We start from the raw sequence: 18883 nt of genomic DNA, 5'->3' as shown, positions 1-18883 counted from the left end.
AACTATAGCACAAGAGATCTAGGGACCCAAGATGGAAGATGTAGACAACCAGTCAAAGGCCAAACAATGTGAGATCGGTGATTGGGGATTTTCCCTTGGCTTTAGCCAAAATAAAGAGACAAGGAAAGGATTCAACATGGCCCAGGCATTGCAGTTACCGTAAGTATAGTTGGCAAACTTGGCGAGTCAGATAGTGACTCAGATGAGTTGTATTGTATCGCCCCCTAATCAAGTCAAGAAAGTGATATACCTCGGTTAAAGGCTAAGCTCTACCGATTCAATGTTTCACTTGGCTGTTTTAGTTAAAAATCGCCCGAGTCAATCTGAGTTTTGCCAAGACTCACTTTTCATTAGGAATTAGTTAAGTTTTATTTAATTAGAAAACATATGTCTTTAGGAAAATATTTACTACATGCAGCCCAAAGAGTTAAGTCAATAATTTCATATAATTTTAGGTGTGTCATTAAATAAGTAATTGCATATACTAAATTTGGTGGGAAAGACAATATATATATATATATATATATATATATATATAGAGAGAGAGAGAGAGAGAGAGAGAGAGAGAGAGAGAGACTAGAACACGAGACCTGAAAATATGAGAACTAATGTGTGGACCGCAATTTTCATGAATTTTTTATTCTTTTCTCTTGAATCTAACTTTGCGGATGTGATCTACATGCTTGATTTCATAAGAACACACTCTTGAATCATCCATTTTGCTTCAAAATCAATAGCTCATATTCTTCATAAATATTCAAGCATTCAAAAATCATATTTTTTCATTGAAAATACACTATCCAATGGTTGATTCATAGTAAGTTCATCATGCCAAGCACATCCACATGGTTGGATTTGCAAAAAAAGTGTTGAAAATGCCCAAATTTTAGTTTTCACATATATATATATATATATATATATATATATATATATATATATATATATATATATATATATATATATATATATATATATATGTGATAACGAGAAATCAGGCATTACCAACACCTTTTTTGCAAATCCAACCATGTGGATGTGCTTGGCATGGTGAATTTGCTAGGAATTAACCATTGGATCATGTATTTTTCATGAAAAATGTGATTTTTGAATGTTTGAATATTTATAAAGCTTATGAGCCATTGATTTTAAAACCTTAAAAAATTACTTTTATGCATCAAAATAGGATGATTTAAGATGTGGTTCTTATAAATCCAAGCATGTAGATGACATCCATATGGTTAGATTCAAGAGAAAAGAGTAAAAAATCCATAAAAATAGTTGTTCACATGTTAGTTCTCATATTTCCAGTTCTCACATTCTAGTTATTCATATATATATATATATATATATATATATATATATATATATATATATGATGGTTCTACATATATGAGAAATTCATATTTCAAATAAATATACTTTTTGAAAAATATTTTAGTATATAGTAAAGTATATATTTATTATTTTTTAATGAATTAAACCAAACAATCTTGATTCGCCCGAGCCACCGAAGTCAAGCTTAGTCGATCAAAGACCGAGTCAAGAGAATGCCAACCTGCCGGTGCCAACCCTAGATTCAACACTCGTAGTATGATCATAAATGCACTCTTTCAATTTCTATTAGATATTGGTTAGATTACAAACAACCACAACCTGCTTGTGCTTCTGGGACACTTATTATATTATACTGCCAATATATAAAACAGAGCAGAAATGCTAAAGACTTTGGCACATTGTTAGCAATATGTGAAATGATCAAAATCATTGGAATACACAGGTCAGACTAAACTCTTTTTACTTCTTAAAACATAAATTAGTGTGTGAAACAATAAAATAAAACCCCATAAATGTTGAAACATTTTAGGGTATTGGATATGACATTGACACTTGCTGACACTGCTGCCTGGCAAGTAATTATGCAGAACCTTGCACAAATTAGTTTTCAACACAACCAATAGGTTAGCTTCAAGGGGTTTGGTGCAGTGGAAGGGGCCTTGGCAACAGGATGCATCAGGTTCCATTCCTGTAAGTCTCAACCCCTTGCATTAATGAGAGCAATGGATAAAAGTCAAGGAACAAGAAACCCTTGCTTATCTCTTGCACAGTAGAATCCGGGCTACTTAGCTAGCAGGATTAGGTCTCTGATCCTGGTGGTGGTTTCCCTGTCCATGAAAAACAACACAATTAACAGGTTTATTTTATGGCTTGAACATAGAACACTAAACAGGTTTATTTTATGGCTTGGACATGGAACACTAAACCATGTGGAGTGCCTTATATCTTCACCATGTCTCACAATTCAGGGTCTCTTTATGAAACCAACATAGGATCATGTAACCACGCTACATATGATATGAGAGAGAGAATACCAACCCTCCCAACGGCCGAGTTTTAGAATTCAAAATATCCAAAAATATTTACAAGCATTCTGATTGAGATCAACATCCTCAATCATCACACCCCTCTCAACAACAAACAAAAGCAAAGGACCAGTGCAACCAACCCCCGCCCCCCGCCCCTCAACTCAAGGCAGCAAAGCCACCCCTCTTCATCATCTGCTTGAACTCCTTGTAGTTCACCATCCCATCTCCATCTGCATCCACCTTCCTTATCATCTTTTTGCAGTCCTCCACAGTCCTCCCCTGCTTCAACCCCAATGACGACAAGACTGACCGCAGTTCGTCGACCGTGATAAACCCATCTCCGTTTTGATCGAAAACATTAAATGCTTCTCTCATGTCTTCCTCCTCATCCTTTTCGTCCATGATCGTTTGGTACAGCACCCCAAACTCCTCGATATCCACGCATCCATCACCGTTAACATCAATCTTCTCGATCATCGTTATCAGATCTTTTTCCGGAATATAAATCCCCAGATTTTCTAGAGAATCACTAAGTTCACGCTTCGTAATTCGCCCATCCCCATTCCTATCGAACATCTGGAACACCCGACGGAGCTCCGCAGGGTCCATCTGTACAGGGGCCTCTGACATGCTGGGGTTCGAGTTACGAGAGAAGAAAAACCAACAGAATGAGAGGCAACAGTAAAAACTCTTCAAGCCAAAGCGACGTAAAAGGGAATTAAGGTGGCAAAGAAGGAAGACACCATGGGAGATGGTTTAAGATCTTGTGCCAAATTTAGCTCGGGGTGCCCAAAACAAGGATGTGTTAAATGGCTAAATTTGGCGAAGGGGGTGCTATATTTGGGGCCCAAGGGCCTACAACATCGTTGGGTTGAATGACAAAATTGGAGAAGGTTTAGGGAGGGTGCCAAATTTGGAGGTAATGGTTAGGAAGGAATGCCCTAAATCTGTGCAAGAGGGAAGGGATGACCGCTAACTGAAGGTCGCGGTGAGCAACGGTCCGGGCATCTCGGGTTACAGTACCCAAGGGCTAGTTTTTTTACCCAATCTTGCCCGTACGTGGGGGAGATGGATGGTCAGAATGGAAAGGTTTTTGTCTGATTGAAAGTACGAAGGTGTCCTTGGTGAGAGAAGGGGAATTGTCCGTCGTGATCGTTTGCTTGTTAGGATTGGAAGCAGATCAGGTCATGCTGAACATGAGCGTTTTTGCTCATGCGGACATCGTGGCCGTCTGTTTGCATTTTGGATGAATGCCACGTGGTTTGGTTGACTTTCGATCTTTTTAAAATGCAAATCGGATGGCCACGATGTCAGCATGAGCAAAAACGCTCATGTTCAGCATGACGTGATCTGCTTCCGTTAGGATTCAGGTGGTAAATGCATCCCTTGTGGAGAGTTGTGGTCGGTATGAGTGGAGATTGGCTGATCTCTTTTGTCGACAGAGAAAGCTGGGGTTAGGCAGACCTACCAGTTATACAACCATATACAATTGGGATTCGAACGTGCAACATCCCAAAACAAGGTGACGAGCACTAACTGCTTCTGCCAGACAAGTGGAGCCCCCTTGGTGGATATTGGCTGAGCTCATCCTACTGGAGTCTGGAGCCCGTTGGAGCCTTATAAGCCAGGGCCGTGGTTAAGTTTAGTACATAGGGCGTTGTTTGATGGCGCGGGACGTAAAGGCCAAAAAGACCACAGTTTGTGGCAAACATTACCCCTCTCTCCTGTGCAGTGGGCGGAGGGGCGGAGGCCATGATGGCTGTGGCGGTTCGTCATCGGCGTCGGGCGGTGGTGGTGGCTCTGAGTAGCTGCTGAGTTTTCGCCCGCGGCCAGATACAGATCGCCACAACGGCTTTCAATGCCCTTTTGATCCGCCTCCCAGTCGTCCGTCTCTCCCATGACTTTCTAGTCTCTCCCTCTCCGAGCGAGCTCACCGGCCAGTTGTAGCAGACTCAGATCGATTTCCTTCTCCGGTTTTCTCCCTGTGAGAGTTCACGCTTCGATTCCTCTGTTCGGGTTATTAGTTGAATCGATTGGTACAAAATCACATTGTTTTCTCCCTATTTTTTTTCTTTCCTTCGTTTTCTTTCGATTATCGTTCTCCCACTTTTCTTCTTCAAAATCCTGATTCAGACTTTCTGCTTTGATGTAGTTAATTGTTTTGGGGTTTATTCTGTATGAATCTATTTGATCGTGCTTGGATGGTATGCTTTTTCTTTTTTCTCTCCCAGTTTTGGATGGTACCTGTCGGTTTCTTTTGGGTGGAGCAGTAAGAGCTTTTGATCTTGTTTGCATTTTATTATTAATCTTGTTAAATTAAGGTTTTTTTGGGGGTATTTGAGATTGGTTGCCATTTGTTCTGATTCTTGCTCCTTTTGTTGCTTTCGATAGGTTTGACCGAGTGGTATTTGGATTCTTGGGATGATAATTGTGTTTACTATCTTCATTTTGTTTAAGTTTTTCGTGAGCGTGATTGTGGTGTGATGTCCTGAAATTTGGGGTTTTTGTGGTTGGTTTTGTAATTGAGAAGTGTAATTTGGTTATTGAGTAGGAAGTAGGATGTAAGTGCTTGATCTTTTGGTTTAAGAGGATTGTTGGTTTTGTTGATGATGTTCAAAAGCCACTGAAGTGTCGAGTTGATCCATAGTTAGAAATGCATGAAATGAAAAGAAAGTGCGACATTGAAAATGTTTTGCACATAATGATAAACATAAAAAAGGACACAGTTTTTCTCCCTCTTGTTCAAAATTTACTTGGATGAAAACATACCCAACATGCTTATCAAGTGTTTGATTATATGATCAATGGGCTGTGATCGATAGAGTTGAGGAGTTGTTTGCTGAGATGAAAGAACAAGGACATGGTTGATGTCTATGTCTATAAAATGATCAATGAGAATTATTAGCGTGGGAACATCACGAAAGCATTTGCTCTCCTTGATGAGAGTATAGAAGCAGGCTTGACACCAAATGCTGATACTTATGGTGCATTGATCAATGGTCTGTGTAAGCTACGACATATGGAGGTAGCCTCTACAATCCTTAGTGAGATGCAATCGAAGGGCATTGATTCCAATCAAATTATACTTCACACAATGATAGCTGGGTATTGCAAGGTTGGAAATATAGATGAGGCTTTTGATGTATACCATGGAAAGGAAACGATACACACTGGATGTTTACACATATATCACACTAATTTGGTCATATGATCCAAAATGACATCAATAAACATGTAAAATGGTGGGTGAATTGGGTGATACGATCCAAAATAATGTAATCCGACCCATTATCCATGTTTGTCCAATTTGTCTGCACATCTTTGTCAAACAACGGACATTTGGAACACAACATTCGAGTACAGTCCAAACAAACTGTGGACGTGGTACAATTGTTATGGAATGAACAAAACCAATGTTTTGTCCCATCTTTTTTGTTTGTTTCGTCTAACCCTGAACAAGCCATCAAACATACCCTAGGGATGTCAATGGAACAGATTGTGCCCAATATCCAACTCTGTTTAGTAGGATTTGAAAGTCAAAATGACATCCCATTATAATCTTATGCAGAATGTTTTGATTTTTTGCTATGGAATCTGACAAATATCCAATTTGATGGATATCCGAATCCAATTACATTAAAAAATCCAGACATGGTATGAAGTTTTCACCATCTTAATACAAGTGGGTTTAGGGCATTAGCCACATCTGATCTGAATCGGAACCATTTACATCCCTACTTTTCAGAGTACAAAATGTTTGGGTCAGATCAGGCCTATTGAACTCAACTGAGCATGGGTCATGTTGGGCCCAATTCAGTTACTGCTCAGGCTGGTTCAGGCCTAGTTTCTGTTGTATTTTGGGCGGCACAGGCAGCCCAAACCAGGCCCATATCGGGTCCAGTACCTGGTCCAATGTCCATCTCTATTGATATGGTTGGTTGGTTGGTTTGAGGATTAGCTTCTCTTATTTGGATTGGATTAGATGGGCTCTGGAAACCGTGGGTCAGTCAAGAGCGAATGGCTTTCCCCATGGATCATGATCTCGATGGATCTGACCCATAGCTAGCCCACAAAAAATTTACTATACGACAATTTATTGTATTCAGATTCAAATGCCTGGTATAGTTGTAACTATTTTGCTTAATATAGATGGATTTAACAATATACTTGGAGACCACTTGGATCCAAATCCGATTAAGCACACGTGATCCACATTAGTGTCTGTATCCAATCCAATAGTCCCAAATTGGCATTTTCATCAATACTGGGAATTGAAATGGACATTTCGGTCATCATACAGAAAGATTTAACAAGGTACTTTCAAAAGGTCTTCTATATATTAGTAAATTAGTAACATACATAGATTAAGCTAATAATAATAATGATAATGAATGACATTTAGAATAGGAGATACTGTTATTAGTAGTTAATGCTGAGTTTAATATTAAAAAAGTACAGGAAATATTCAAATCTTAATTAACAACACTATTCGATTATAAGGAATAAATTGCGGTGATTACATCAAATTAGAAACCAATTAAGAGCTGTACTGAACATTATATTGTTAACTAGTTCCAACTCTATTAAGAATCAAATAAAAGAGTTGTAATTGATGTTAGACCATTAATGCAGATAAGTGTGATACACATTCTTACAACTCTAACTTAGCAAAGCAAGAGAATTAGTGAGTAATGATATATCCGCCGTATACCTACATTTTTGCTAAGTCCAGCTTTATACTATCAACTTTGTCTAACACGAACTGACATCAAATAAAAAGGATTTTATAGAAGTAAGTTTTAAAGAAAATAAACAGGATTTTAGGTAACTTGCATATGGGGGTTAGAAGGTTGTTGCACCTATTAGTTGAGAGGCGTTACCCGACCACTTTTTCAAGCTTGGGGACCTTAAGCATTTCAATAATGCACTACTGACCAAGTGGTGGTAGTTGATAGTCAATGAAGAAGAGGGGATAGGGGGTAATCAAGGAAAAATATAGCCTTGAAAGATGCCCATGGAGTTAGGTTGAGAACACCAGGTAAAAGAATGGGTCTGGTTTCTGAGAAGGGATCTTGAAGGTGTTTGACATTTTTATATCAAGTGTAAAGGTGGTCTTAAGTGATGGAGAAAAAATATATTTTTGAGAGATGTTTGGGCTGCAGAAGAACCATTACGTCTTAAATGTCTGAGCCTTTTTTTATCACCATAGGCACAGGATGGCGGGTCAAGGACAACAGATCAGTTGAGGGGCAACAACAAATCAAGGTAGCTCGTCAACATAGTTTTACTTCCACACAACAGTTGCAAGCTTTATTGAGATCATTGGTAAGGGTGAGGCTTTCAAACAATAATGACAAAATTAGGTGAGAACACGAGAATGATGAAGAATTTAATGTGGCCTCCTGTTATCTGGTGTTGGGCGCCCAGCCCCCTCCGCGAGTTGGCTATCCGAATGTTGCCTTTGGAGGACCGACCTACCTCCAAGGGCACAACTGTTTGGATGGCTTGTGCTTCATGGCAAGGCAAGAACGAATGATAACCTTCAAAAGATGGGTTTTGGGCTGGCTAGCCGGTGCTAGTTTTGTGAGTGTACTGCAAAATCTATTGAGCACCTCTTTGTTGGGTGCATATGATTTAAAAAGTTGTAGGAGTTTTTCTGAAGTGAGGTTCCGACCGCTAGCTCATGCAGCCCGCGAGATATGTTCCTCTCTCATCAACAACAAAGAAACCCGAGTAAAAGAGACTTTAAGTGAAGGTGCTGGGTTTTGATCTCATAAAAACTGATTTGGTTACACAGGAACGTGATTGTTTTTTATGACTCACCTTCATTCATGAAACTATCATATGCCAGAATTTCCAAGAATAGAGAAAATGGAAGATGCTGAGACTGGAGAAAAATGAGGGGAATGTCATGCTCTCGGATGTGGATGTGTTTGTCTAGCATGATCATATCTTAACAGTTTTAGGAGGAACTTCAAATGACACTTCTAATGACTGCTTGTCATTTGGATTCGGCTGTCTCAAGCAATGTATGTATTTGTTGAAAAGTATATTTAAAATAAGAATATTTGCCTTTCTTCCATCACCCAACAGTTCCCTTCAGGCCATGATTTCAAGACACCTAATACAAGCACGACCCCGCTAGAAATTTCACTATGGCTCACCAATGATTGATCATTGCAGTTTGTCTTGCATCTTTTTCGGATAATTGAACCAGGGCTGTCAATGAGTTGGATCTCCGTATGGTATTCACCCCACCCCGAATCCAAATAATATTTGTCTTAGATGTTTCTTGACCAAATATTATTTGACTTAGATTTGAGCTAAGTTTCTTTTAGAAAAAAAAGACAGGTTTGAGCTATGACTTTTATTGGATATCTGACCCGTACTGTATCACTTGATTAAATTAGAAGCATGATCATATATATTAAGCAACTTGATTGGAACTAAGATATGAGCTCATGATTCAGATCACAGTCTTAGGTACTAAGATTCTCCAACATGATCATGATAAGCATGTGGATGCTGATTATCGGATTGGAATCGGACATTTGACTGATCCAAAGCATCTGACCATGTATAGATCCTTTATCAATGTCCATGATTTAGGACAGACTGGATACGGTCCTAATCAGAACAAGTCAAGCTATCAATCTGGTCTGCTTTGGATTCGGAGCTTTAGTAGTGTAATTTGGAATCTGACATACCTCCATACATATAACACACGGGCCATGAAAATATTAAAATAATATTAAAAATATTTAAACATAATTTAAATCATTTTCACTAAATATTTAAAAATAAGCCTAATGATCTTGGTTTGGGATAGATTTTTTTTGCCAATATGATACTAATCAGGCTGGTCGCCACGATACTGACAACATTGGAAAAGAGTGACTATGTGCTGTACTAAGGTAAAAAATCTTCAGAATTGGGATCCACTATGACCTTCCGTGGATCTGATTGGGTGGGGTTCCTTACTCATGGAGGTATAAAAAACTTTTCCTTTTTCAAGAACTTATATCACTTTTTAAGCTTCTTGCATCTCTTATCACCCCCATATCTGTATTGCTTATATCAATTTAATATATTTAAAGTAAAGAGGGTGCCAAAGATGTATGATAATATAACTCGTTAATTGGGGTAATGAGCTTTACTCAGTCATAAGTATACTTGAAAAGATAAACCTCTTGATTGGGTACCAGACATACATGATTTGCATTTTATGTAGCTTTTGGTATCTATGAACTGGTAGGAGTCTGCCTAAACCCAGCTGACCTATCAGAAATAAAAGATGAAAGGAGAATTTGGAAGAAGAAAAGTCCGACCTTTAAGATGCGTTTGTGTAGTGCAGAGAGTAGGTCAACGGATGGGGTACCCGACCCATCAAGTATACACAAATCCACCTAAATAAAAGTTTGTCGGATTTGGGTTTGGGTTTTGAAGGGTAACAAAAATGAAATCTCAAACCCGGATCTGTATAGCTTGAGAAGTCTAGTATATGTTACTAAAATTACATGTAAAACACTCAGGTCAGGCTCCGCGTGGTTGGTAGGAGCTGTCGTGCACGTCTCCTTGTGGTGGGACGTTGCAAGTTGAAAACCCAGCGGTACGTTAAATAATAACTGATGGGGTCTGCCTTTCACACAGAAAAAAAGCCTATGGACCAGTTGTTAAAAGCAAGCCTCGCCTTGAGGTGAGGCTCTTTGCACTTCAAGGCACCACCAACCAGAGGCGTGAAGGAATTTTTTTATTTATTTATAATTTTAAATATTTTTTATAGTTTTTTTAAGTTTTCAAAAAAAAAATTGAGGCTTACGCCTTACCTTAGTTTTTGGTGGAGCACCTTGCTTCGCCTCAACACTTTTCACAACATTGCTATGGACCTAACTTTTTCAAACATTGTAAGGTCACCACAATCATGTCCATGAACATTATTAACTACAACCTGATGTAATGGTATGGTGTAGACTCGGGACACACCGATCCACGATTCAGGATTCAAACGGACCCAAACGCACGTGAAAGCTTAAAAGATAAAGAGTCTGAACAGAACTCTAAGAAACGGTCCAAATAAAAGTTGTGCATGACTCGCAGCTTTCCAACGAATCCGGAAACACCAGATTCGGAGCAGAAATGTTTGTTCCACGGTCTCGAAACCGGGACTGTTAAACAAGTCCAAAACAGACTGACGGTTTTCACGGACAGACTATTGGAAGGAATTTTTTTGACCCCTCAAATGTTGAAGTTTGAGAAAACTCACAACTAACAAAACTAAGGTTAGATCCAGACCTTTTCAAAACACTAAGAATCGAAATTTTCTGAGTTTTCTACAACCCTCTATGAATTTTTGAATTTACAAAATGATATGAGTTATTGTTGTAAGAATTAAAATTCAAATATTCGACAATAGCAGAAATTGATATTTTTGAGAAACTTAAGAAACGATTCAATCAAAACTCAAAACATGAAAGATGTAGATCTAGATTCTAACTTTCCACAGAATCAAAAAAATTGAAATTTCATGCAGGGAATCTTCAGATAACTAAAATATACCAAACACTACTACGAAAGTTCTGTAACAACAATGTAACAGTGGACTTCTGTCAGTCCGACACCTTGACAACAAATTTTAGGGGTTCAAACGAACGATTCTCGAAAAACTTTAACTATAAAGTTATAGTAAATTATTTTAGCTTTTCTAGAAGCTAAAGAATGCGAAAATTTGTTCAGTATTGAGTCTAACATGAATGTTTTATTAGAGACACCTTTGTTATCTCGTAACAACATTTTTGTATTTTTGATAGAGTCTGAGTTCATTCACACACAACAATAATAAAAAAGAACTTAAGACCAAACAAGAAAAATTATAACATAAAACACTTATAATCATGTATTCACAACTCTCTAATGATCTAATACAACTTAGCAATGATAAATCATGAACAATCGCAAAACGAATACGAATAAGAGTGTCAAAAGAACTAGAACGAAGAACCGATGGTGATATCCGAGTTGGGATCGATAATGGTCGCCATTAGGAAGCAACCGACACCACAAGATGAACCACGAACAGTAGGGATGGAATCTCAACCACCACAAACAAGCTCAGCACAGTCACAACATAATGAACCCTCTCACAAGTTTCACTTCTATACTCACAAGGTAACATGTTTCTTCCTTTCTTACCAAAGTACCACACTCAAAAGTTTCTCACAAGCACCAACTAGCCACCACCCACACAAAACTTATGATTTTTCTAAATGAAGAAGAAGCCCCCCTTGCCTTGGTCGACCTTCCCTAATTAAAGGCCTTGGTGCTTGGGAAGGGCCACATTAAAGAGGCCATGGGCCTTCCCAAGCCTTGTGCCAAAAATGAGTGTGCTTGAGCCTTGTTTTTGCCAAGAGCTAATAAATCTCCAACAACCTACTTTTTTTACTTTGGGCTGGTCAAATTAATTTGAATGAGGTCCAAGATGGACCACACCCATGTTGCGCCAACTAGGACACAACCAATGCAAACAGATCTTGATCTAGATCCGGTTCGTGTAGCAAAACAGATCCTTCACCAACACATTAGAGAAGCGAATTTATGAAAAAATAAAAATCTACCCTTGTACCTCATACACCCTCTAGTACCACAAAAAAATTCTACAGGGTACCAGAACTATCCAGATCCGTAGAATCCGGCTCGTAAAAAAAATAAAAAAAAAACATTACAGGAAATAACTATTGCTGATACAATATCCAAAAAATTCAATTCCACAATGGAATTGAAACAAAAGAAGTGACACGGCGAGCATCAGCTAAATGGTAGATCCACTAGGACATGGAACATCCTACAAGCGTGTGGATCGCCTTGGGTAGCGATGCTTGGAGTGGGTCTTGAGAGTTGGACTGAGATCCAACTCCGCTTCTAAATTCTGAATCTCTGAATGCTCTGCATCATCCCCCCCAGATTGAAAAGGCTTCGTCCTCGAAGTCGACTCCTCACCTTCAGCATCACCACGGTACTGCTCCAGGTGTTTGACGTTGAACATGTTCGGAGTTTTAAATTGAGGCGGCAAATGAACCCTGTAAGCATTAGAATTAATGATGTCAGTAACTGCACAAGGACCAATGCGCTTAAGCGCCAACTTACCATGTAATTCAGGAGGTAAACGTTCTTTAGTAAGAGTAGCCCATACCAGATCTCCAAGTTCAAACAATACCTGTTGATGCTTCTTATCATAGCTTGCTTTATACTTACTGATGTTGTCTTGAAGATTCAAATGTACCTGTTCATAAATATCTTGCAACAAAGAAACACGATCTTGAACATAATTTAAAACAGGACCAACAACAGGAATAGGAGCTAAGTCAACAGGAGAACAAGGATTAAAACCATACAAAATAGTAAAATGGCTAAATCCAGTAGAACAATTCACAGACTTATTAAAAGCAAATTCAGTTTGTGCAATTATTTGAGACCATGACATTGGTTTATCATTAATTAAAGCTCGCAACAAATTTTTTAAAGATCGATTAACAACTTCAGTTTGACCGTTGGTCTGAGGATGATGCACAGTGCTAAATTGTAGATTGGTTCCTAACTTCTTCCATAATTGTCACAAAAAATGTTCTACAAATTTAACATCTCTATCTGAAGTGATAGTTTTCGGAATGCCATGCAATTTGTAAATTTCCTTGAAAAACAAATCCGCAATATGAGACACATCCATGGTTTTTCTACATGGAATAAATCAAGTCATTTTTGTGTATCGATCGACGATCACAAAGACAGAATCAAGACCATGAGAGGTCTTAGGTAACCCTAAAACAAAATCCATGGTTTTGTCTTGCCAAGGTTTCTCAGGAATAGGCAATGACAAATATAACCCAACATTTATGACATTTCCTTTCACGATATGACATGTATGACATTTTTCCATGAATCTATTCACATCCTTTCGCATGTGAGGCCGGAGATATGTTGAAGACACCAAATGCATTGTCTTATCTTGACCAAAATGTCCCTTATTATGTATCTCAGAAATCAAATGTTGTCTCAGGGAACAGTCTAAGATACAAAGCAAAATGCCTTTAAATAAAAATTCTTCAACCAGGGAGAAATTGTCATGAGGATGACTATTCACTTCATTAATAAATTTTGAGAAATAACTATCTGACTCATATAATGATGCGAATTCCTCAAAACCCCAAATAGATGATTTCATGGTTGACAGAAGAATGGTTTTCCTACTTAAGGCATCAACAACAACATTATCCTTTCCTGCCTTATGTTTCAGAACGAATGTGAACTCTTGCAGATATTTGACCCATTTGGCTCTACGGGCATTCAACTTATGCTGACCATTGATGTATTTGAGAGTCTCATGGTCAGTATGGAGAATAAATTCTTGATGCACCAAATAATGCCTTCAGTGCATTAATGCTCTAACGATAACATAGAATTTCTTATCATGGGTGCTATATTTCAATTTGGCTTCATTCAACTTTTCACTAAAGTAGGCAACAAGTTTACCTTCCTGACTCAACACAACACCTATACCTACTCCAGATGCATCACATGACAATTGGAAAGCAAGTTCGAAATTAGGCAAGACTAACACAAATGTCGAACAGAGATAGGATTTCAATTGCTCAAATGATTGTTAAGCTTCTGGATTCCATTAAAAGGTTTTACCTTTGATACAATCGGTCAACGGAGCAGCGATACTGCTAAAATGCGGAATGAACCTCCTATAGAAGGAAGCTAACCCATTGAAACTATGAACGACAGTAATGGAGTTTGGCACAGGCCAATCTTGAATCGACTCAACCTTTGAAGGGTCAACAGATATACCTGTCATCGAGACTACGTAACCGAAGAACAAAACTTTAGTGACCCATAATACACACTTATCTATAGATGCATAAAATTGTTCCCTTTTGAGGATATCGAACACTAAACGTAAGTGTTCTAAATGTTCAGTTTTTTTTTTAGTTCGACTATATATGAGAATGTCATCAAAATAAATGACCAAAAATTTGCCGATGTAAAGTAAGAAAATTTGATTCATGATTCTCATGAAGGTAGATGGAGCATTGGATAGGCCAAATGGTATTACGAGCCATTCATAGAGACCATCACGAGTTTTGAATGTGGTTTTCCATTCATCGCTAGGCCTAACGTGAATTTAATGATATCCTCTACGCAGATCTAACTTGGAAAATATCTTTGAACCAGTTAGTTGGTCCAACAGATCATCCAATCTTGGAATGGGGAACCTATACTTGATGGTTATTTTATTGATATCTCGGATATCAATGCACATCCGCCACATTCCATTCTTCTTGGGTACAAGAAGGGCAGGAACCGCACATGGACTAAGACTTTCACGAATGTGACCCTTAGTCAACAATTCTTCAACTTGTCTACGAAGCTCTTCATACTCCGTAGGACTCATGCGATAATGAGGGGCATGTGGCAATACCACGCAAGGATGTAAATCAATATGATGTTGGACTTCCCACAGAGGGGGTAATCCATCCGGTAATTCATCGAGAAAAACTTCACGAAATTCCTCTAACAGGGGTGTGATTGTAGGATCCATGGTGTCAAACTTTGACTCACCACACGATGAATCAGAATCAACAGAGAACAAAAAATAACACATGCTAGATTGACTTAGAGCCTCTTTGATCTCATGTTTAGCAATAAAAGCACTTGATAGCTTAACTTTCGAGGGAGCAGGTTGGGATGAAGTGGGGTGGAAAATTTGGGTGGTAGCAGGAGTACGAGATGATGAAGCAGATGAAGATGTCGAAGACAAAGGTGGTAAATCCTTGGATGGCTTCAAATGAATCTTCCGCCCTTCGAAGGTGAACGAGTATGAGTTAGATCGACCATTATGTATAACAGAATGATCATACTGCCATAGTCTTCCCAAAATGATATGACTAGCATCCATAGGGAGCACATCACACCAGACTTGATCGAAATAGATGTTTCTAATTGAGAATTTGACTAAGCATTGTCGATCAACACAGACATCAACGCTCTTTTGGAGCTAAGACATCTGATAGGGACGGGGATGAGTCTTACAACTCAAACCTAACTTGGTCATGGTTTCAACCAAAATGACGTTCTCACAACAACCTGAGTCTATGATGAACTGACACACTTTCCCATTGATGGTACAGGCAGACTCAAAGATGTGAGTTCTTAGCCATCGATCACTCGTTTCTTGTTTCGGGGCTAAACAAACTCGCCTAGTGATGAGTGCTTCACCTCTATCAGGTACCAATATCTCCTCATCCATAAATTCTTCTTTTAGTTCTTCTTCAAAGGATTCAACCTCTGGGTCATAAATGGGGTCAAAGTTGGGATTAAATTGGACATCCTCTTCCTCATGAATTCCTTCAATGAATAAGGCTTTGCCATGACATTCAGTGAACTTATGACCGGGTTTCCCACAAGTATAGCACTTGATGGGGGTGTGTAAACACCCCAAATTTTCACTCACCTCCCCAACATTTCCACCAAGCATCAACATCCAGCCTCTGAAATCGCTGGAGGGCAAAATGGTCATTTTCTGAGCCCGGACCTTGCAAAAGTCTAAATTTCATCTGCAACTCTCAAAATTTCTCTATTTTGTCTCAGATAGTCAAAATCTTACTCCTGACAGAAGACAGGAATCCTCAAGTCTTGGTTCAAGATTCCATTTCATAAGACATGACATTGCATATCATTGCATGAGCATTTCAAATCACTGCACTGCACAGCATGTCATTTCGAGGTCCAGAACTCTTGATTTCAAAATTTTCAATCCAGATTCGAATTTTAACTATTTTCAAAATTGATTTCAAAACCCTGGGTCTTCAAAATTATCAATTCTTCCCATTTTACCCCTAGGGCTCTGAATTTCAAAATATTTTCTCAGGAAAACGATCTGGATAGTTTTCAATATGGATTTCAGTCACTTCACCTCAGATTTTGCCCTTTTTGACAATTTCAAATATCTTTCTTTTACAAAATCGCCCTACAAGGGCCAACTCTTTCCAAAATTCCTGTTTTGCCCATTAGTCCAGATTTTATGAAAATTCCAAAAAGAAGTTGTGGTTTTATCCTTATTTCAATAAAGAAGCAATGTGGGACCCACACTGAGGTGGTGTCACACAAGCTTTCCTTTTGAAAATTTGAATTTTGAAAAACCCAAAAATATAGGAGCCTTGTCCCCTGGATTGGTGCCACTTGTCTTTTCTCTCTCCTCCCATTTACATGCCATGTGTCAGCATAGGGTTCACCTAGAGTCGGTGCCACATGTCACCCTCCCTCTTCTGCCAAGTGTCAGTGTGGGGGCTACCTTCAGAAGCCGCCACATGTCATCCCCTTTATCTGCCATGTGTCACCCTATCCATCCTGCGCCATATGTCATTTCAAAGACTACCAGGAGATGCCAAGTGTCATAGGTTGTCCTGTCTAGAAAAAGTGGAGTTTGTCTCCTCTGAGGTGGCGCCACTTGAAGTGTGTCTCCTGCAGAGGACACGTGTCAACCCCTCCTTCCTTCTAGAAAAGTAGCCTGACACATGTCCTCTCCCTATTTTTTTCAGAAAAGTAGGAAACATGTGTCACTCCTAAATTCCTACAAAAAAGGTAGGCTTGTCTCCTCTGAGGTGGCGCCATCTGGAGTGTCTCCTGCAGAGGACACATGGCAAGTCCTCGTTTCCTTAGAAAAAGGCAAGTGCCATGTGTCATTTCCTGCTTTCTTCAGAAAAGCTAGAATTCAAATATTCAGAAACCCCCATAGGTGGCGAAAATCAAGAACTCCTACCTTTTTCATCTTGTCTGAGATGGCGCCACATGGCTTGGCCCACCTTCTCTCCCCTCTGCCACGTGTCGTTCTCTGCTTCTTTCAGAAAAAGTAGAGGACACATGTCCTCTCCCTACTTTTTTCAGAAAAGTAGGAGACACATGTCACTCCTGGCCTTCTTCAGAAAAAGCAAACCATTTAAAATTCAAACAGGGCACTAGGTGGCGAAAATCCAGAGCTCTGATTTCCCAGATGGCCTATGAGAGCGCCACATGTCCCTTCCCTCTTTTTTCTCCCTCTTGCCACATGGCATTGTAGGAGCCACCCTGAGGTGGCGCCACATGTCCATCCTCCATTCCTCCAGGGCCAACCTCCATTTGAATTTCAAATTCTCCTCTGAGGTGGCGCCATTTGAGAAAGCCTCTCCAGACAGCTGACACTTGTCCTCCACATGTCCAGATCTCCTTTCTCCAGAAAAGGTAGAATTCAAATTCCTCTGAGGTGGCGCCCTCTGAGCCCACTGCTCTGTCCTTCTGACATGTGTCAAACACCTTTTGAGGTGGCACCATTCCAGGACTCCACTTGGCTCCATTTTTCATTTTTATTTTATTTTTAATAAAGGTAGCCCACCATGAGGTGGCGCCACCTGAGGACTCCCTACAAAAGGTGAGTTTGAATTTCAAATTCCAAGAGAGCACCCTCTGAGGTGGCGCCTTCTGGGAGCTCCCTGCAGAGAGAATCAAGCTAACTTTTGAAAAATTCCAAATTCCCCCTGCTGAGGTGTCTCACCCACAAAAATTTCCATTTTTATTTTCTCAAAAAAATCAAAATAGCCTTTTGAGGTGGCGCCATCTGAGGGCTCCCTGCAAAAGGCAAATTCGAATTTCAAAACCCCCAGATGGCACCCCCTGAGATGGCGCCACATGGAGGGCTCAGATCCAGCCTGTTTGAATTTCAAAAATTTTCAGAAAAATTATAAAAACAAGGGTTCACGCCCAGCCTAAAGGGGATCATCATTTTTTAGCTCTGGTGAACTTGGAAAATCCGACCTAGCCTTCCTAACATCTGATTTTGAACCTTGGAAATCGTGCCCCCTTTGGCGCATTGAAGAAGGTGGAGTAGAGCTCGTGCTGTGGCCAATTCAATTCCAACAGAGGTCGATTTTGGTGGACCATACGAAGCTCGGAGCGAAGGACGAAGGAAGCTCGTGATAGCTGCTCATTTCAAGAGCTCCTACGCTGCGTAACGAAGCAAGGTGCATTTTTTTTCCCCTTGATGTGATTCTATAATTCGAATCGGGAGTCGTTTGAAGAAAGAGCTCATCCGAGGGATGGATTGAGCTATTCTCATAAAACGACATATATAAAAATGTTTTGTTATGCTTCCTTGATGATTTTTAACATTCATATAGTTAGCTAGGTTTAATTTGCATTTTATTTCATTCATTTAGCATATTTCATGAATTAATTAGGATTAATTTAGAATTTATTTCAATTCTGCTTATTTTCAGTAGGTCTCTGTTTTTGTCAGTCAGTCCACACGTCATTTCATGCATTTGTTTTTTATTAAAAATCCCAAAAAAATCACGGAATGCGCCCTTAGGTGTCCCTGAAATTTTGCCAAAAATTCGGAGGCATTTGAATTTGTTTACTGCGGTAAACATTCAAAATGGCAAGTCGGGTTTTGTTACCCGGGATACGTTTTGAAAATCATTGTCCGACTTGTA

At 39.3% G+C, this 18883-nt stretch overlaps 1 pseudogene; it reads right to left on the bottom strand.

Annotated features, from left to right (window-relative positions):
• Positions 1-2519: 2519 nt before the first annotated feature.
• On the bottom strand, positions 2520-2972 carry LOC149843128 (calmodulin-like protein 3 pseudogene; annotated as a pseudogene).
• Positions 2973-18883: the final 15911 nt, after the last annotated feature.

The sequence above is a fragment of the Nuphar pumila genome, chromosome 3 (assembly GCF_984573655.1).
Source record: "Nuphar pumila chromosome 3, dmNupPumi1.hap1.1, whole genome shotgun sequence".
Taxonomy (NCBI): Eukaryota; Viridiplantae; Streptophyta; class Magnoliopsida; order Nymphaeales; family Nymphaeaceae; genus Nuphar; species Nuphar pumila.
The sequence above is the reverse complement of the archived record's forward strand: the minus strand, read 5'-3'. Positions and strand labels throughout refer to the sequence as shown.